Source organism: Danio rerio, chromosome 12 (assembly GCF_052040795.2).
Source record: "Danio rerio strain M-AB ecotype USA chromosome 12, GRCz13ab, whole genome shotgun sequence".
Classification (NCBI taxonomy): Eukaryota; Metazoa; Chordata; class Actinopteri; order Cypriniformes; family Danionidae; genus Danio; species Danio rerio.
The window spans coordinates 22,199,177-22,213,804 of NC_141032.1; the positions used below are offsets into that span (position 1 = coordinate 22,199,177).

Genomic DNA, 14,628 nt, shown 5'->3' on the forward strand with positions numbered 1-14,628 from the left:
AACTCATCACTGTTTCATTGAGAGTAACACAGACACTGGAGCATTTTAAAGACAAGATTCATCAGCGAATGTCAGCTTATAGACAAACCAGCTGATCGAATATAGAGAAACTCCAATTGTCTTTTTGGTTTAATTTCTTAATGTTCAAATCGGACAAAATCTACAGAAAATCTAGTCCGAGCCCTTCCTCTGGAGAATCCTCAGTCTATAGTAATCGCTGATTGGCTCCTGTACTAGAAAGCTGGGCTTCTTTCACCATATGACCGTTACACTTTTCCCTAATCAAAACTATACAAGTGACATGTCTTGTGTATTCTATAGTCTTTGGTGACACCCAGTAAACAGTGGTGAGTTTGGTGATCTGATGACCTTTACGACCAATCACAGTCACTTCAGCTGTATTTAAGGACGGGCTCAACTGCTCTCGAATGATAGCAGGAAATGGACGTTTAAAACTTTTGGTACCGGTTGGTGACAACCCTAATATCAGTATATTTCCAAACATAAATGTTTTATCTCTTGAAAATTCCTTAACCTGTATTAATGATTTTGGTTTTATAAATTCAAACCAGACATTATCCTTAGGAAATGCATGTACTGACATTTTGCTTTTATAGCACAGAAAATTGTGTCTTCTTGACATGTTAACAACACAAACAAACCAAAACAAAGGAATTGCTGAAGAATAGTGTCAGGGAGTTCAGAGTTGTTCCTTGCTTTTAGGAGATAATAACTGTTTTTTGCTGTACTTTAATCTTTGAAATTTTCACAAACGGCTGCACACACTAGATGAAAGGTGAAATCTGAAAAAGCAGAAAAGGAGCACTTTAAATGAGACTTTTTTTTCTTTCCAGATTGTTTTCTTCAATTAACATTAACATAACAGCCTTTGCAGACTTTACTCACGTTTCTTCAAAATTTGCATTCCTATAGGAAAAATGTCAGACAAAAGTTTAATGAAATATAGTTTTATATAATATAGTCAACAGGGACATTAAAGTAATAAACATTTAATGTAAAGACATCCCACACTATTTTTTCCCTTTATCAGCACAAATTAAAAATGCTAATAATATTTAAAGGTCCTGTGAAGTGTATTGAAAGTGCTCCTCCCCTTAATAAACAGTTAGTAGTGCTTCGATTTTATCATAGCATTGCCAATAATGAGTGATTGAGCTCAAGTGCATATAGCAATGGTGTTTTGACAGGGGTGGGACATGTCAGAGCATTTGACTGGGCAGAAGATTTGGGCCCAAACCCAATTACAATTTTGTACCCTTTCCTCTTCATACTCTGTTTCAAAGGGCAAGGGGAAGGGCTTCAAAATATACCCCTTAGAAATGGGACACCACTACAACACCTGCAAACGTCATCTGTCATCACAATCTCTTGCTTCATTTGAGATCAACAATGGCAACTGCTGTAGTGATTCTAGTTGCATTATTCTTTTTTTTGGTATTTATCTCCAGGAAATCACTGAAGGCAAGGATATCATGTTATCATAAAGAATTGTCTGTAGACCTCAGAGACTGGATTGTCTCGAGGCACAAGTCTGGGAAAAGTTACAGAAAAAATTCTGAATCTCTGAAAGTTTCAATGAGCACAGTGGCCTCCATCATCTGTAAGTAGAAGATGTTTGGAACCACCAGGACTCTTCCGAGAGCTGACCGGCCATCTAAGCTGAGTGTTAGGGGAGCAGGTCCTGGTTTATACTTCTGCGTCATGTGATCGGCGTGACCCATGGCACATGCAACGCGCGTAGCATTTATGCATCTGTGCGCTGTTTCTGTTGTTCTGCAATGACACTTCAGAAACGCTAGTTGGCAGTTGGTGTTATTGTTCCTCTTTGTCGAGTTTCTTCGCTGGTGTTTTGTTTTTTTCTGAACTCTTCCTTAATGTAAAAGTGGCTCAAACTCGCTCATTTTGAGGCAGGAACCGGCGGACATGCAACAACTTTACCCATGAGGTAAACACAAAAACAAACTATCCATCTGGAGCTCCTTCACGGGACTCCACACTTGTAAACAATAGCTCTTTCGGGCTGGTGCAGCTCTCCCGCCCAGACTTGTCAACACTACCAAGCTGACCAATTACAGATCTTGCACTAAGCGTCGTTGCGACGTGTAGTCACATTTTTTGAGAGGTGTGCATCGGCAACGCCGACAACCATGGTGTAGGGCTATGCGTCAATGCGTAGGCTGTGCCGTAGCATATATGCACTTGACGCAGAAGTATAAATCAGCCTTTAGTCAAGAAGGTGATCAATAACCAGATGGTCACTTAGTCAGAGCGCTAGCTTCCTTCTATGGAGAGAGGAGAACCTTAGAGAAGGACAACTATCTGTGCAGCAATCCACCATTCAGGCCTGTATATATGATAGACAGGCCAGACGGAAGCCACTCCCCGCCTGGAATTTGTGTGTACAATTTTGATGAAATAACTGAATTTAATCCATTTTGGAATAAGGCTGTAGCAATAAAAATGTGGATGAAGTGACACAATATGAATACTTTCCTCAAGCACTGTAATGTGCATTTACACCGTGGCCATATTCATCTATGTAAACACAAGAAAAAAACATTAACTTTATACCAGACACTGTAAAAAGGTCATTCCCTGCCACTTAACTTTTCTGCCGGTGTAGATTGTGTACTGTGGTTTTGAGTGTGGTTCTGAAATACCTCAGTTTCAAGTGCTTTCTACCCCTTCCCTCTAGCCCTATGCCTTCAAACTAAAGAGAATTAGGACACCCTACCCCTTCATGTGAATGCACAAAATGAGGAAGGGCTAAGGGGTAGAATTGGGATTGGATCTTGATGAGAAACTGAAGTAAAAAAAAAAAAATCAATCCATTTTGCTGGAAGTGACAAACTGACAGCTTTCAATGTTTATATGTTCCTAACACAAGTTTTGTCACTGGTTTATAACACACTAGCTTATAGATTTCCTTAAGACTAACATACTGATACTTACAGTACATCAAAGAAACTTTATTTAGATTTCACGGCAACTTGATATGTCATGAATAGGAATACCAGAAGGCTTATTATACTCTCATATACTCACAAAAGAAATCCATTTTACCCTAACGGCATAAGGCTATATAAATCATTTGAGCTTTGAATATTGACCCAATACTAAGTGAAGTTTTTATGATTGTGTTCTTTGTCAGTACCCTTGATTGCATCTTTATTGGTAAATCTACATTAGTGCTGTTGACAACCGCACTAAACACACAAGCAGAAAGAAGCCCATTTTAAAAGGTGTTTTTGAGCACCCATTGCCTGGTATTATAATGCAAAACCATTTCATTTGAAAGTACTATTCAATTTTTCTCGCAGTGCCAGTGGTGCTATCTTGTGGCGTGTTAATTAGCAGTGATAAGCCAAGTGTTTCCTCTGCTATTTCAGCTGTCTTAAGGCTCTCATTCAGCACATGCCAGTTGAAATGTTAGCGGGATTTGGTTAATCAACAGAACACTTGTCATCTGCTTGAGAATTGAAGGTAAGCTGGCAAGCATGTTGTTTCAGGCAGACAAAGAAGGATGGCGTGTATTGTGGAGGTTACAGTGTGATGGAGTGCCCATTGTTATCAGATATCCTTTAGGAAAGGCAGGGCTTTGTTTTTTTGTGTCTCAAGGTCTTGCATCATTATAAGATGTGTTTCAGGGCTTGAAAAGATACTATAACTTGACAGTGAATCAAGGAAAATAATAGGGTCAGTTCTTGAGTTATCACTTGGTGTTTCTTCACTTCTTGTGTCTTTAATTGGGAATTTAGTTTAAAGGTGAATTGCAGATAGTTGAACCGCATGATTAAGTGTGGAGATTGCAGGAACCACATGATTAATTGTTATAAGATTGAGATCTTGGTTTAGACACATGATCTTAATCCTAAATTAGAGCAGTTCAGCTCTGTTTAATAAACATTTGAACTCATTCGGTCACTGGGGACATTCAGATTTGCATTTGTATCGTCAACTACTAATCCAACTTTAGTCTTAGTGATTTCAGTTGCATATTGTTATTTTTGGGTTACTGAAATGAAATTATAATACAAATAAACAGTTATAGGTGGGATTTAAACGCTAATGTCTGTGGTTACAAATAGTGTCACATTATGAATGTAACTTGAAGCTTCAAATAAAAATCATTACACTCATAAGAGGCAACAAATAACGGTTTGAAATATATATAAATATAGTGAATTTAATACAAATTTACTGTTTGAAATATTTCTATTAATTTTATCATATGCTATTTACTATATTTTCTTGAACCTTTTGGGCCCTATCATACACCCGGTGCAGCAAAGCGCAAGATGTATTTGGTGCAATTTGTTATTATTTTCAGACCAGCGCAACCCTAATTGTTGTTTAAATAGCAAATCCATTTGCGCCACTTTGTGGACTCATGGGCGTGCTAGTCTAAAATAAAGGTGTGTTAAGGCGCATTGTTGGCGCATTGCTATTTTGAAGAACTAAAATAGACCGCGCCATTGACCAACGAAAAACTGGTCTGAAGTCAAGCACAGAGCGTGTTAAGTAAAGAGGTAAAATGTAAAGAGTCTGCATGGAGGAGGCTCGTTCTTTATCCTTGCACTGCAGATGGTCTGTTTAACTTTTCTCGCCAGTGAAGTGTTTAGTTTTTCTACTTACAAAGTCTGGCATGTAAATAGCGAATGCACCATGGCAGGGCGCAACTGACCCTTAAACGGAATGGAAGATGATACTCTGTTTGGTTTAATGCATGTTGTGCTCAAAACACACCCATAACTCATTAAGAAAATAAGCACAACCCTGTTAGACCATGCGCACAGCGCAAACCGTGTTTTTCCTTTCAAAAGCAAAAGTGGATTCCAACATGCTTCTAATGCTTTTGCAGACTGCGATTTAGACAACAAATAACATATCATTCTTTTCATTTAGTTTATTCTGTATTTATAAACAATTCTGAAAGTTTCACCAGTGAAAGTAAATAATAAATTATGATGACAGTAATAACCACATCACCGTGGTTGTAATCTCATCATGGCGGTAATGCAGTGATGTGGTTATCATCACACACCTCAAATATAGTCAACAGGGACATTAAGGTAGCATACATTTAATGTAAATACATTCCACACTATTGTCTTCTTCATCAGCACATTAAAAACAAGTAAAAACTAAGACTAATGGCTTAGTCCCTTTATTAATCTGGGGTCGCCACAGTGGAATGAACCACCAACTTATCCAGCATATGTTTTACGCAGCGGATGCCCTTTCAGCCCCAACCATCACTGGGAAACATCCATACACACTCATTCACACACATATACTAGGGACAATTTAGCCTACCCAATTCACTTGTACCACATGTCTTTGGACTGTGGGGGAAACCGGAGCACCCGGAGGAAAGTCACGCGAACACGAGGAGAACATGCAAACTCTACAGAGAAACGGCAACTGATCCAGACGAGGCTCGAACATAGCAAAAACATTGAAAATAATATTTATAGGTCCTGTGAAGTGCTCTGAAATGTGCCCTTTTGTTCAACGTGTGATGTAATTTGCTGTTTGAAATATTTCTATTACTTTTATGATGCTATGATGCTATTTACTATATTTTCTTGAACCTTTAGTTAATGACATATTATTTTTATTAAATCTATCCAAAATCATGGTTTATTTGTTTAGATGTATTCAGAATCATGCTTTTTATTTAGCTTATTCTGTTTTTCTACACAATCCTGAAAGTTTCAATTGCAAAAATAAATAAACTATGAAGACAGATGGTAATAACCACATAATCGTGGTTAACAGCGGTGATGCAGTGATCGTCACACCCCATAATATAGTCAGCAGTCACATTAAAGTAGCATACATTTAATGTAAATACATTCCACAATATTTTTCCCTTTTATCAGCACAATTAAAAACATTGCAAATAGGTCTTGTGAAGTACTTTGAAATGTGAATTATAGATTAATGTGTGACATAATTTGACTGTTTGAAATATTTCTATTACTTTTACTATTTGCTATTTACTTTTCTTGAACCTTTAATAAATTACATATTTTGTTTAGATCCTATTCAGGATTGTGGTAAAAATACAAATTTTAAACAAACAAACAAAAAAGACTCTCCATTTATTCAGAATCTTGCAGACCTAATAGAAACGTTATTTACTTTATTCAGATTGTAACTTGTCGTGAAGCAACAATTTACTATTGTTTTTCTTCTTATTTAACTTTGTTTTCATCACAAACTGCTTAAAACAATAAGGAATAATATTGTATTATAAGCAGATAAATAGCTTCACGTATTGAATGATGACATATTTAAAGCTTATAGTAATAGTATTGTTTTGTCTAATTAAATTAACTCAGACATAAATAAAATAATAAATAAATAATAAAACACCACATACAATTATGAAACTATATACAATAGAAAGTATAAGAAAATAAATAAACAAACTACTATTTGACATTTGTTTTGCGAAAAAAAAGAATAATAATAATTCCAGCACTGTTAAATAAATAGTTTTTACAGTTTTTTGTGATTGCTTTGATGCAGCCGTCAACTGAAACTTCGCATTTTCAAAACAGTTAACACACAGACCTAAACAGCGGCACTCATGGTCAAAATGACCATGCAAAACGCACATACCATGTCAAAACATTTAAAATATGCAACAAAAGCTAGTTTTACCTTCAAGGCAAATTTATTTATATAGCACATTTCATACACAGTGGCAATTCAAAGTGCTTTACATAAACAAGAATAAAAGAAACAAGTAAAAAAAATAAATAAATAAAAACAAATATTAAAACTGATTAAAAAACATAAAAACAGGTAAAACCTTCAGACAACACAACTTGCAAACAAGTATATGAGCTCTTTCAATTAATCATTACACAATGGACTACAAAATACAGAGCTCAGTGTGAATCAGTGCACCATTGCTTGCCATTGTAGCCCTTTTGCCAATGCCAATTGTTGTCTTTCTATTTGGGCTGTCAAATTTGCCTTTTTGCTAAGAATTGGATCCAGAATAAGAAATGCTTTGATTAAATTTATATTGGATTCATGACATTTTTCAAACTGTGGCTGGAAACTGAAATACTGTTAAAAAAACAGACAAAAGTAATAAAATGCTATAAATATTAGAGAAAACACATAAACCAATATACAGCCAAATCTATTGGGAGTATAGGACATAGTACTACTATTGACCTTCTCCATCTTTGCTGGCACAGAACAACACAGACCTTCCACTATTTTAAAGTTTGCAGACTGATTGCTAATTAAGGATTTGTGTGAAGGAGTGTCAAATCGGTGCTTCTGTGAATTCATACTGATCTTGGTAGTTTCTAATGGTTAGGAATAGATGGTTTCTGTTTGTTTACCATAGCTAAAACAATGAAGTTTGGACTGCTTAAATGACTTCCATGTTAACTGTTTTAAAAAATGTTGAGGAAAATATTGTTTCAACCCAATGAGAAAAGGTTTACACATTTGCAAATCCTGTCTTTTTCTCTGCTGGGATAATGATAATGAAAATGAAGTGGAACCTAGTTTCTTTTACCAGGTCAAAGCAAACAAGAAAAACTGTAAAGGTTATGTGAGCACTTGATGACAGCAAAGAAGATACAAAAATTAAATGAACATGAACAATTAAATATCCAATACTAATCACTACCAATTAACAACAAAAAAAAAAAAAACACACCCACACATCTTCATTTGCAAGAACATAATATATCCCTTCTAAATATGTTTGCCTGATGACATTATGAGTATTAATCGTCAAGCTCAATGATAGTTGCTCTCATATATATTAGGATTAAATCATAATTACAACACACAGCAAACTCTGTCCCTCATTTAGAGGATCTGCAGTGATAAGCGGGTGCTATATATGACCAGCATAAGCAATGCTCTCCTTGCACAAAATCATTTTGTACTTCCTTCTGTCATGCAAATGATTACTGGCAGAGTTATGTGAATAATGTATCCCAGTGGCCTAATGACAGCAAGCAGAAACACACGCGCACGCACACACAACCCTCAAACTAAACCGTTAATGCAGTCTGAGTAGTTTGAATAGACGAGACTGCGGATTTACATATTATCCAAATCTGGCAGATCCGTTAGTTCTGTGGTTGGGAAGAGAGAGACTCTAGTAGCGCGTTTAGAGTGTCTCCAGAGAACCGAACGCAGAACAGCGTCATACCTCCTTATTGGATGAGATCTCTGGCTTATTTTATGTGAATGTTTATTTTTAGTATGTACTATTCTCTCACACTCTCAGCAAATTTCACCTCTCTCAGCCAAAAGGCATGTTGATCCCCAGATACTACTATTCTTGCAGTAATGAGCCCATTAATTAACAAGCGGATAAATGGGATTTTCTCAAATGGATCTACAAAATGGAAGTAACTTGCTGTGAGCAGTGGACAAGATTCAGGAGGAACATCATGTGAAAACACTCCATGTTTATTGGTATTAGTGTATAATTTGAGAATTCTCAGTGGCAGGGCGCATTTGATTGTTTTTAGATGGACGTCATTATACAAACTACTGACTTTACTTGCAAATCTCCACAACTAAATCCAACACAGCAGTGTTTGTTGTTAAGAGACCACAGCTTATTAATCAGGCTGATTACGGGACTGGTGGGCGTATGGACACACTGATGCACTCATAGCCAAAAATCACAATCCAGAAAAGCTGAGACTGCAAGCGTGCTGAGATGCTGTCAAAAAACACACACATTATTAAGAGATAAAATAGCAGTAAATCTCTATTATATTATTAAGATTAAAAACAAAAACCACAACGTTTTTGTTGTAGGAACTGTTTTATAAGCTGTTTAATATAATATTAAATTACCATAAGGACATTTTTAAATATTTTTGGTTTGTAAAATAGGTCTTATTGATAATTTAATTTAACACTTCTAAATTTTGAGCTTGTAAATTTAACAAAAATATTGGATTTTAATGTTCAAAATTCTTGTCGTTGATCTCAGTTGTAAGAGCAACAAAAAATATCTTGACTTCTAGTGGCAGATTTTCCGATGATTCATCTGTTGAACTGCTTTCCAATCATCACAAATACTGCAGAAGACCTGTTGGAACCTGCATGGACCCAAGATTCTCACAGAAATCAGTCAAGTTTGGTGAAGGAAAGAATCATGGTTTGGGGTTACATTTAGTATGGGACTGTGTGAGAGATCTGCAGAGTGGATAGCAACATCACCAACCTGAGGTATCAAGACATTTGTGTTGCTCATTACATTACAAACCACAGGAAAGGGCAGTGTCTTCAGCAGGATAGTCCTGTAACAAGTTCCTGAAAGCAAAGAAAGTCAGGCTGCTCCAGGATTGGCCAGCCCAGTCACTAGACATTAACATTATTGAGCATGTCTGGGGTAAGATGGAGGAGGCATTGAAGATGAATCTTGATGAACTCTGGGAGTGGGAATGTTTTCTTTGCTATTCCAGATGACTTTATTAACAACTTATTTGAGTCATTGCAGAGATGTATGGATGCAGTTGTCCAAGCTCATAGGAGTCATACACAATATTTTAATTATTTTCCACTGCACTATGACTTTATATTTTATACTGTACATTATTTCTTTTAAGAGACAATACTTTTGTCTCAGCAAAGACAGACCTTACTGTCCTAATTAAATAATTAAAAATCAAGGCATTGTCATATTTTATTTTTGTAAAATAAGCGTTATCTAGTGGCTTACATATAAGCCTCTTCTGATACTAAATGATCAACTAGAAGTTAAGTAATTATTTGCTGCTCTTAAAACTTTGATAGCCGACAAGACTTTTGTCAGGTAGTGTATGTAATGCTAATTCAATTGTGCATGAAAAACCATTGAATGTAACTGGGGGTTATAACAAGACTTTTTAACTTCACTTTGGGAAAAGAAAAACAACTTGCCAAATGCCAAATAAGTTACCATACAGTATATGGTTCTTCTAATTTGTTAAAGCCTATTATATAACAAAAAAGTGTATACACAATATAAAATTACAGTATAATTGTTATTTTTAAGAAGAATGCTCTGTAACCAAACTAGTTTTACATGTATGACATGCATTAATAATAATGCTTTACTTAAAAAAATTTTGTTTGTTTTTTTATTATTTCATAAATGGGCTTAAACATCAGATTTACTTAACTTAGACCTTTTACATGAGATTTACTTAACAAAAAAATAAACAGTCATGACATGAAAATGATTTTAATTTACAAGAATAAAAGCTCAAATTTGGCATCAGTAAGTTGCATCGCTCTCAGTTGTGGCCACTCAAGCTCAGTAGAATATATCAGACTCATTTTGAATCAGTTCGTAAATTTAGTGAATCATTTACTGGAGATTTGATGTGAGCGAGTTATTTGAATCGTTCAGTTAATCGAACATTAATTTTCGAATTGTCGTGGACTAAAAAGTAATAATTTATAGCTTGACAACTCCCTGCTCTTACAAACCCCCACACACATACAGAGTCATGACCCTGAAATACACACAACATAATAATTTTTTTTTTTTTGTCACATTAACAGTTGAGTGATATCAGTGAAGGGACATGCATATTTGTGCATTAAAAAGTTATTTTAGCACTTTAAAATTTTCCTATATCCTCAATATAAACATAAATGTGTCTATACATGTTAAATTCCCAATTAAACATATTCAAACCGACCTTTTGCATCTTTGTGATGTCGTTTAATAAATTTATGATCTCTATACTGCATTTTGTGCTCTGACAAGTTTGTGTTAAAATAACACTTTTGAAAGAGTTAACATTATCAACACTCAGAGTTTTAATTAGCAATCTTGTTTAATATCGGCAACACTTTATTAACTATTCAGTTAATGTTTAATTAAAACTATTCAAAACAAAAATAATTTTTTTTGTATTTTAACCAAAAGGAGCCGTTTTAAGATTTTCTATAGTTTTAATGTAACATAGCTAGTACAAAACAAAATAAAGATGAAAATTATGCTTATTTTGTGAATTATTTAAAACTAACGTATGCGTGTATGTATATACAGAGAGAGAGAGAGAGAGAGAGAGAGAGAGAGAGAGAGATAGATAGATAGATAGATAGACAGACAGACAGACAGACAGACAGACAGACAGACAGACAGACAGACAGATAGATAGATAGATAGATAGATAGATAGATAGATAGATAGATAGATAGATAGATAGATAGATAGATAGATAGATAGATAGATAGATAGATCGATCGATCTACATAAATTAGCTTCCAACACTGAGAAGGTTATTTTATCTTTATTTAACTCGAGAATTTCAACACTTTACTCTGAATTACAACACTAGAAATGTAACACTAATGAATTTGCTGTGTATTAATAACTACCTCCAGAACTGTCAAGAGTCCCTGTGCTCTGCGTCTCATTGCTTCAAACGTCATCCTCGTTCATTGTGTGTCAACATTGTCTTCTGAGATGCAAGTCATTTATTAAATAAAGAAAAGATTTACGCAGCTTCTTCTACCGCAGAAAATCCAACTTTTACTGTTGATATTTGGCGCCAGTTAATCAGTAGGTGTAGATTTTGTCCTCTTTGTTTCTTTGGATGAAAGCTGCTTTATTCGCTCGTCTTTTATGTGATATTCCAGTTTTGCACATCAATTTAATTCACATTTTTGGATGAGAATGAGAATACAGTGGTGGTTGAGGCATAAGGTATATAATTTTCATGTACTGGGCTTTTATTATTCCGCTGCGCTTAAGTGTATCCAGATTTTCATCCTATGGCACCTCTAAAACAAGTCGTTTCCCTTAGTAAGCATCTTTGAAATACCTTTTGGGTAGCTTCTTTGATCATGCAAATACACCTCATATCTTTATATAAATAGAAAAATCTAATAGCGTCTCATTATCATGCCCAAAAACTGTCAAGCATAATAACAAAGCATTTACTTTTGATGAATTTGTATTTTTTTTTTTTGTTTAATACATCATTATCATCATTTCTTAACCATGTCCCAAATTTTAATGTGCAGAAATGATGAGCTCATATAATATGAACTAAAGATTAAATACCTAGATTTCACTATTCACAGTAAAAAAGTGTCCGTCACTGTCCTTAAGTCTGTTCGTGAAAAGCTATTAGATTCAGATTTCAGCTGTATGATGTACAGTAGATATATGCAGTCATTAACAGCATTGCGTGTCTAATTATTCTATCCGGTAGTGCAGTAAGGGAGGATGTCCTTAGAGTAAATCACTGTTTAAGAAATGCTTTGATTTTTCTTCCCCCCCTCGGTTTCACATCTGACTTCTCCAGATAATTGGACACTTTTTTTATCCATCATGTTTCTGTTGCTTGCTTTCGTCGAGTGGAGGTTATGATATGTGAAAGACGCTTGAAATGTGCATAATAGTTATTTATAAGCAATTATAATTCATCCTAATGTTTTGTTCTTGTTGTTTTAATTGTTTTGGTGATGGTCTTCAGCTTTACGTGCTGCAGTGTGAGTTTTCAAGTGTCAAGGTAGTTGTAATTGTGTTTTGTTTGTGTGGTTTCATTAGCAGTGTCCAACAGAGCATGCAGATAGCTATCATGTGCTTGTGGAACAAGAACAACTTGTGAAATTTAGATGAACTCCGACAGCAAGCAACCATCTGTAATTATACCTCTCAACACTGTGTTTCTGTCACAGTCGTTTTCTCCTTCTTTCTTCTTCTTCTTTTATGTATTTTGGCATGCCATCTCCTGCATCTTCCTGTGGTTTTTGGCACCTTTGCTCTGTTCTGAATGAAAAATTCATGTGAGATTTCGTTTCCTGTTTTCAAGTGCATCCATTACCTCAGTATGGGGGTACCACCGGTTCTGACTGAAAGAAAAAACACCTCTAGATTCATCACCTTTACAAAAGAGAGAGCTTATTTGTGCGTCTCACTCTGGGGGACTTGTTTGATAAACTATTGTAGTTCTACATTCGGTCCGTTGCTTTATATACTGAATGAATGATGGAGATTCAGTCACTGCAGCAGGGGAGAGAGCAGTAGCTTCACAGTGATAATACAGATCAACAGCTAAACTGAATGTGAAGTGATGCCAAACCATGAAGATTTTCAGTCTACAGCACTGAGACAAGGTCAATCAGATAGGAAATGCAAATGACTCGGTTGCTGAAGCCAAAGCTTGATAATGTTGGTTTGATCATAGTGTTGTATGTAAATGTTGTCCATCATTCTGACCACTTAGACCAAGTCTTAAACTCAAATTGGTGGGGGGCCATAACAGTGACTGACCAATCATAGGAGGGCTGATTTATCATTCACGCACAAAAGAAAAGTTGAAACCTGATGTAATTAATGCACTTAGACATTCGTCCTCAGAGTATCAAAGCTCCAACTTTTTGTTTCTTGTTGTACATATTGAAAGGGTAATTTAAATCGCTATGAAAATACGCAAATATTAAATATTTAAAAATAAGCATAATAAGGTCCCAATCAATTGTTACTTAACCAAAGGTTTAACAGATACAGAATTTTGGGTAGCTTTGTTGACTTTACTGGCAATTATTCTTCTCAATATCATTCTTTTTTTGTAAAACAACAACAAAGAGGGGGGGGGGGGATATATGTAAATTTTCACACTTTAAAATGTTCAATTCAGCTAGCAGTAAAATTTAACTAATGCACATTTTTTATTCAAATTTTAATATGATATTTGAAAAATTATATTAATGAGAACATTTGAATCAAATTTTAGCAAAATGGTCGTATTTATAGTACACCACCAGCATAATGTTTAAGCCACAAAGAGGTGTTTGTACAACAAAATACAGGTGGTATAAAGCTGATTATAATCAAAAGACCCTTGAATATTTGCAAAAATAGAGCTTAAATGAAAATAGAGCACTTACGGACATCAATTTTAACGTTTAAATCAGCCCCAGAAATAATCTGCATGAGCGTTACTCTCAACTGCACGCTGAGAGAAACCGAAAGTAACCTGAACATATAGTACAGTACTTTAATAGCCTGTTTCAACTGAGTGGAACCAAAAAGCGACCGTACCTTACCACTTTTTGGATACCCTTTGTCTTAAAATCAAAGGAACCCAATAGCAAGTATAACAAACGATTTATTAGAATCAAACAGAGCACAACAGCAGGTAGGATGATAGCTCATGATGACAGGCAAGTGAAGCAAGCAATAATCGAATATCTCAGTGGAATCAAACAGAGTTCAATAGCAGGTAACAAGTTCAAGGAGCCGTCATCAGAGAAGATATAAGTCCAGAAGCACAAAGCTCACACTGCAACTCACCACCTCGGGGACGGAAGCCTGACAGGACACAGACACAAACGTGAGAACAATGAACTGACAAGGTGAGACAGGAATGCTGGACAGATAAAGGCGCAGCTGATTATCAGCTGAACGGTGCTACGCAATGGCAAGTGCCAGTGAAAAGCGTTCAAGTGACCACCCAGCTGATGACATGTAAACACAACTGACAGCCACACAATACACACACACACACATGCGCACACACACACATAGACACATCAAAGAGGAACAGACAGATCCACAATCGTGGCACCCTTTGCAAAGGGTACCTTGCACGACAA

The 14,628-nt window shown here is 35.6% G+C and overlaps 1 protein-coding gene and 1 long non-coding RNA gene across 7 annotated transcripts in view; both read left to right on the forward strand.

The window, feature by feature from the left end:
• cpped1 (calcineurin-like phosphoesterase domain containing 1) overlaps positions 1–14,628 on the forward strand; it is a 72,157-nt gene that overhangs the window by 55,035 nt on the left and 2,494 nt on the right.
• LOC147834455 (uncharacterized) lies at positions 1,672–7,689 on the forward strand. The gene is made up of 3 exons (XR_015504069.1): positions 1,672–4,535; positions 5,077–7,204; positions 7,311–7,689. It is a non-coding gene; the product is annotated as an uncharacterized LOC147834455 (long non-coding RNA).